Below are 6699 nucleotides of genomic sequence, written 5' to 3' on the forward strand. Positions count from 1 at the left end.
CTCCCACGGCGATTGAAATGTCTTTTTGCGATATTTGCGCGTGGGACAAATCACGAATAACTAAGTAAATCATTTTCTTTTATACACAGCCGTTAGCTTTACAGACCCAATAATTCATTGTTCGTGGTTTTTTATCAAAATTCACTTATATCTATGTCTAGTAGGAGTTGGACCGAATACTCGCGGCTTACTCTGATCTGTAAAATAGTGTCTTTTTACAGCGGTACGTTCCTTCACACCTGATGTATGCATTGTTGTCTCGAACGCCCAGAAGGATGGTATGGAGCCGGGTAACTAAAGTGATCTATTTTCACCGGGGTTTTAAAGGATCATTTGGGTGTTTTATAAAGAATATTTTTAAATTTTTGATGGGTCGTTTCATCAATTCTAAAGGTGCATACTTGAGGCTGCCAAAACGAATCTCATTATTCCTGAAAAAGATGTGTTTTTCGGTCATCATGTTCCACAACCGGTTAATTTTTGGTTATTACTTTGCAATAAATTTCCCATTAAATTATTGTCATCTTATTGCGTTTGTCGAAATTCATTTGCCTTTTGGCACACAATCGCACTCGCTAACTGGAATTTAAATGTCCGAGAATTTCAAGTTTCGAATTTCCCTTTTCTCTAAACAAAAATGTGTTCGCCACAACATACGCGATGAACGTAAAACCTATACCGTGTTGTCGGTTGCACCAAACAATCTAGACATTCCGGGTAGAAACAGATTGAATTCCAGAAAATAATCATTTCTGGCACCGTAGCCGAATGCAGCGTATATGCGATGAGAGGAAGAACGAAGAAGGTTGAAATTTGAGCCAAATTCACGCCTTCACTCATTCTGTCATCGTGGCCGGAAGGCAACCGCAGTCAGTGGAAATTACCATAAAATATATGATTGTTTCAACACGAAACATAGACACTTAATCGGAGGAAGTTACCAGAAATTGGTGCATATTTACAGCTGTTGCTGTTTGAGGCCTTCCCTGGTCGCTGTCAATTCTTGGGAAAACACAAACAAACTCGAGAATTTTTCCCTTGTTGCTTTCGTTGGCTTTATCGATGAATGATTTCGATGACATCTGGTAAAACATGGTTGAGAGAACTGTAATGTGCAAACCACTTATCACGCATAATTTGACTGGATTCGAATTATTCAACAGAGAATGCTGAGAAATGTGTCAATAGAATCATGTAAGCTAGCTCTGACTGATTGATCTCACCGTTTAAGAATCTTTCTCCTGCCACTGTCACGTCTTCAGAAATGGCTTCCGTCGATTCCGTGCGACCACAGCAAAATCGTCCGACTTTCGCATTTAAGTATCATTTAAGTATATATTTTACGACCGGCAAGCAGCCATCATTATGACAAATGACATATGTTTACGTATCTTCTTTTCCGACCATAAATCCGGCGAACGTCCCCGGCACTTTCCCGTGTCCTTCCCACCCGCGCTAAATCGTAAAATAATGCACTTCAACCCTGTGTATGTGTCCTCAGCGTGGATACCACTTTGGACGCGTTTCCATCGTGGTCCTCAACGCTGTCGTTCGGAACGTTGTTGGAAGACGAATTTTTGATGGGCGCAAAGTATCTCCATTCGCGGAAAGTGTATGTGCGCCACTATAAGGAATCAAGCAACTTTAGCAGCAGAAGCGAAGCACCGAAATTTTATGGCTGCCACTAATGAACCATATGTTGATGTTTTAGGTTTTGTTTTACGAGTGTGATTATTAGTTTCGCTGTTGGCATTAATTTTTGGCAAGATCCCTTTGTTCCCGAGGATGTACGCACGCAACGCGCACGAGTGTCGTCGTAAACTCCCACGCGGTTGTTAAAAATATAACAACCAGGAAGGTATGTGCGTGTGATTTACCCAAATACAGAGGGACAAGTAGTTTGCTATCATTTTATAACGATTGCTGAACGATTATTATTTGGTTAATGAAAACATTAACCGGTAATTTATTATTATGCTGGCTTGAGTTCCCACTATCAGTAATTAAAGTTTTGAAACTATTTTTTCGAAAGCAACTGGGACTGCTCACCTACCGTCTCATTGGTAATCTTTGGTTACATTCACAGTTGTTAATCGAGAGCATTGTACGCCCGGTATCAGTAAAAAAATCAGTGTCGCTGTAAAACCCAACAAACGAAATCGTAGGTATCCTTCTTTCATTTCAAGCTTTCAATCAAAAAATATTCTAGACCCCCTATAGAACATTTTCAGTCTAGTCTCATATTAAAAGCGCGAACCTAAGCTTTCGTTTGGTGGGTGTTTCAGCGATACTGATTTTTTTTTAAGTCACCACGGCAAACAGAGGTTGTTCAAAAACTACGTGGAGTGGAAAATTCACAATTGCACACGTTAACGCTGACGGTATCGACGGTTGTCGATTAACAACCCGGTTCTCAGTCAACAAAAACGGTCGCAATTAGACCACCATAGCAAACTACTACGACCGACGATCGTTCAATTCTGAAGTTATTCAAATGGACTTACGTTTCCGATAGGGCTCAATGCAAAAAGTTCCGTCAACGGAGGTCAGCGTCATGAAAAATCTAAAAGCAAGAGCCAAAATAATTCTGTTGCTATGTATATATGGAGGAAGCGGCAACAGTGAAGGAAGTCTGTAGGACTAAAACTGGGCGAGTAGGACTTCTGCGGAAACTAGTGAATACGTGAGTCAACACAGCAAAAGATTCAGTATTTTATTTGTGATGTAAACATTCATACACGTAAACTTGTGTTTCATTAAACGCAAACGATCTACTTGTATGCAATGTTGTTTACAAAGATGGGCTTTTGTATACAATATGTGCAACATTTCATTAAATGTCTCTGAACTTTTTTTTTTTTTTTATATTTCTTGAATTTGTGTGGTTTACATGTATAACTTATCAAGTGACACAGATGCGTCTTTTCATCTTTAGTTTCTGTGAAATTTCAATTATTATTAATTACAGTTCCTAGTCCTATCAGGCCTGTTTTAGAGAATGACCACCTTGGTGGTATTGGTTTGTTTGAAAATTTGAAAAAGGAGACTACTTATAACTACTATTTACAACTACAACTAACCTACAACTACCTAATCTACTATATACAAATTGCTTATCAAAGCATGTTCTGATAAATTACATTTTTGTGCAAATTTAGTCTTAATTTCGTTAATTCTGGAATCTATTTTGGCAATGCCTGCCTCTTCGTGTAAATTTGTTATTCTAGTGTCAAAAGGACGATCAAGTACCATCCTCAGCACTCTATTCTGAGCGACCTGGATTTTGTTCCTGTGAGTCTGTGCACATGATTCCCACACCGGAGCTGCGTAGAGGATCGCAGGTGCTATGATTTGTTTGTAGACGGCCAGTTTGTTCACCCTTGAGAGGCGGGATCTGCGGCAAATCAGCGGAAACAGACACCTAACCAAGGCAGAACACTTGACTACTGTTTTCTCTACATGCGAACGGAAGAGGAGCTTTTCATCGAACAACATCCCGAGATAGGTTACTTCGGCGGACCACTCAACCCTTGTGCCATCCATGATTACAGTACAAGATGGAGCAGGTTTCAGTTTGGGCGATTGCCGATGGAGGAACATGATCGCTTGTGTTTTGGTGGCATTGATTTTGATTTTCCACGTGGTGGCATAATCAGCAAAGGCGTTAAGGCATCGTTGAAGTTTGTTCGTTATTTCGCGAGGCATCCTTCCTTTGACGGCTATTGCGGTATCATCTGCGAACAGGAAAAACACGCAACCGTCTCCAAGGGGAGGAATGTCGGAAGTGTAAATGCTGTAAAGCAAGGGGCCCAGCAGACTGCCTTGCGGGACTCCTGCTGGGATGGAAAACGTGTCGGAAAGACAACCATTCAACGATACCTTAAACGACCTTTGTTGGAGGTAGTTACGGGTGATTTTAACCAGATGTAATGGAAAGTTGAAGTTACAAAGCTTGTACACAAGTCCATCATGCCAAACATTGTCAAACGCCTTTTCAACGTTTAACAAGGCCATGGCTGTGGACTTGGATACAGCTTTGTTACTTCGGATGTTATTCATCACCCGTACTAGCTGATGATTGGTGGAGTGCCCCTTTCTGAATCCAAACTGTTCCGGAAGGAGAATGTTATTTTCCTCGACAAACTTGAGCAAACGATTGAGAATGAGTTTCTCGAACAATTTGCTCAGCGCTGAAAGGAGGCTGATTGGTCTGTAGCTTGAAGGCAATGTTGGATCCTTACCGGGTTTGCGGATTGGTATGATTTTTGCTACTTTCCAGATGCTTGGAAAGTAGTGCAGTTCCAAGCATCTGTTGAAGATAGCGGTTAGAAGAGACTGCACTTTCATGCTGAGTCTCTTCAAGATCAAGTTGAATATACCGTCAAACCCGGGAGCCTTCATGTTCTTGGTGCATTTCAGCGCTGAGCAAATTTGTTGTACTGTAATCATATCCGCCGGAGGCACGACACAAGGGGAGGCATCTAGGTTTTGAACGCATTGCGCAACCTGATCATCGAGCGGACTATGGATAGTCGAGCCAAGCAAATGCGATGAAGCGACATGCTCGCCGATCGCATTTGCTTTCTCCTGTGGGGTAATTAAAAGCCGATCGTCATCATTTTCGACTTTGAGAGGTGGAACGGGTTTGGGATGATTTTTCAGGACCTTGGCTACCTTCCAGAATGGTCTGGAGCGGTCGTCCAGATTCTGGACAACACGCCCGAAACTTTCATTTCGGAGTGAGTCCATTCTGGAAGCAATCTGCCTGTTCAGATCGGCCATTTCACGTTTTTTGCCCAGATCTCCAGTCCTCTGAAACTGCCGTCTACGAACATTTCTCAACCGAATCAGTAATTGGGTGTGGGAATCAATAGCAACAAACTTACCCCTCACAGGAACTTGTCGAACGCATGTCTCGTCAGCCTCGGATATGGCCTGTTGGAGTCCTTCCAACGCCCGGTCGATGTCATCTACGGTGTCGAGTAGTGGATTTTCATCGATGTTGCTGTCCACCATTCGGCCGTACTGCACCCAGTTGACATGGTGGTAGTCTTTACGCAGGCAGCCTCTAGCAGGAACCACGTTGACACCGACTTCAGTCACCACCGGTTGGTGGTCGGAGCTGAGATCGTTGTGCGCCTCCGGCTTGGATAGTCCGATGTTTGACAGGAAAAAGTCTAGCGTGGAGGGATTTCCCGCTGGAGAGATGAAAGTTGGCTCGTCCGGAAATTGCACTGTGTACAGTCCATGTTGTGCGTGGTCGAACAATAGACATCCGTTTCGATTCCTCTGGTAGTTCCGCCAAGCTTCATGGCGGGCGTTCAGGTCGCCCCCAACGATGAATCGGGAGCTAGTACGGGTGATGGCGGTCAGGTCCTTCTTGAATTGGATTCCTAATCCGTTGCTTGCGGTACACTGGCGTGGGCAGTAAACAGCGATGAACCGGACGTTTCCAGTTGGTGATTCCACCTCCACACTAATGGCCTCGATGATAGAAGTGCGGATGTGGGGCAGAGTGCAAAACTTGATTCCCTTTCTGACGATGACCGCTACACCACCCCCCCTGGAGCTGGTGCGATCAAGCCGGATAATGTTGTGGTCAGGCAACCAGAAGCTGTCACCGAACTTTAGGTGGGTTTCGGTTAGAAGACCCACGTCGATGCTATGCTTGCGGAGGAAGTCGGCAAGCTCAATCTGTTTAGCTCTTACAGAGCAAGCGTTCCAGGTAGCGATGGTTAGCGGTTTAGACACCATATTGGATGATGAACTTACCGAGCACTTGGATCTGTTCGGGCTTATTGCGGCACTTACGTAGAGCACCGGTCATGTTGATAAAAATCTCCATCAGTTCGTCTGCTGAGAACAGATCGGGATTGTTTGTTTGAGCTGTTGGTTGCCTCCAGAATCCAGGGGGGGATGGAGAGCTTTGTCCAGCAGAAGATCCAGACGTTTCTTGAGGGGGCGCGGATCGCACCCTGGGATTCGCTTGTCCACGAAGAGGTGGAAAGTCCTCTGTCCTGAAAGCCGGGGCCTTATCCTTCCTTCGTGCTGGTTGATTGTTGGTGGACGCTTGATTTCGGATGCGCTTGAAATCCTCGCGTTTAGGGCACTGCTTGTTGGATCCTTGGTGAGCACCACCACAGTTGGCGCATTTGGACGCCACAGCTTCATCCGCAGCACATTCGGAGGTGGCATGTTCTTGAGCGCAATTTCCGCAGCGTGGCTTAATGTTGCAGTTGCGGTTACCGTGTCCGAAGTTCAGACACCGCTGGCACTGAGTCACATCGCGATGGCCGCCACGGTAAGGCTCCCAGCGAACGATGATGGAATTGATGGACCGGATGGCTTTCAGTGCGTTGAGCGTCACCGTTCCCTTCTGGAAGTGTACCAGGAAAAGGCTATCCGGATACGCCTTCACATTCTCGTCTCTTCTTGTCATTCGATACACGGCACTTGGGGCCAGCTTGTACCGGTCCCTGATTTCTGATTCGATAAACTTCGGGTCGAAGTTTGGTAGGCCCCTGATGACGACCTTGAACGGCTTCTCACCGGGAATGTCGTGGGTAAAGAATTCCACCTTGGAAGTCCTCAGGTGGGCGACGACCACGTCAAACTTCGTTTTGGTACGGAGCATCACTTTAGTGCCGACTCTGCCCAACTTGTATTCGGCTTTAACACCCAGCGTCGCTAGATCCGCAA

This window comes from Ochlerotatus camptorhynchus, unplaced genomic scaffold (genome assembly GCF_037179485.1).
Source record: "Ochlerotatus camptorhynchus isolate MF236.1 unplaced genomic scaffold, CSIRO-AGI_Acam_v1.1 ptg000191l, whole genome shotgun sequence".
NCBI lineage: Eukaryota > Metazoa > Arthropoda > Insecta > Diptera > Culicidae > Ochlerotatus > Ochlerotatus camptorhynchus.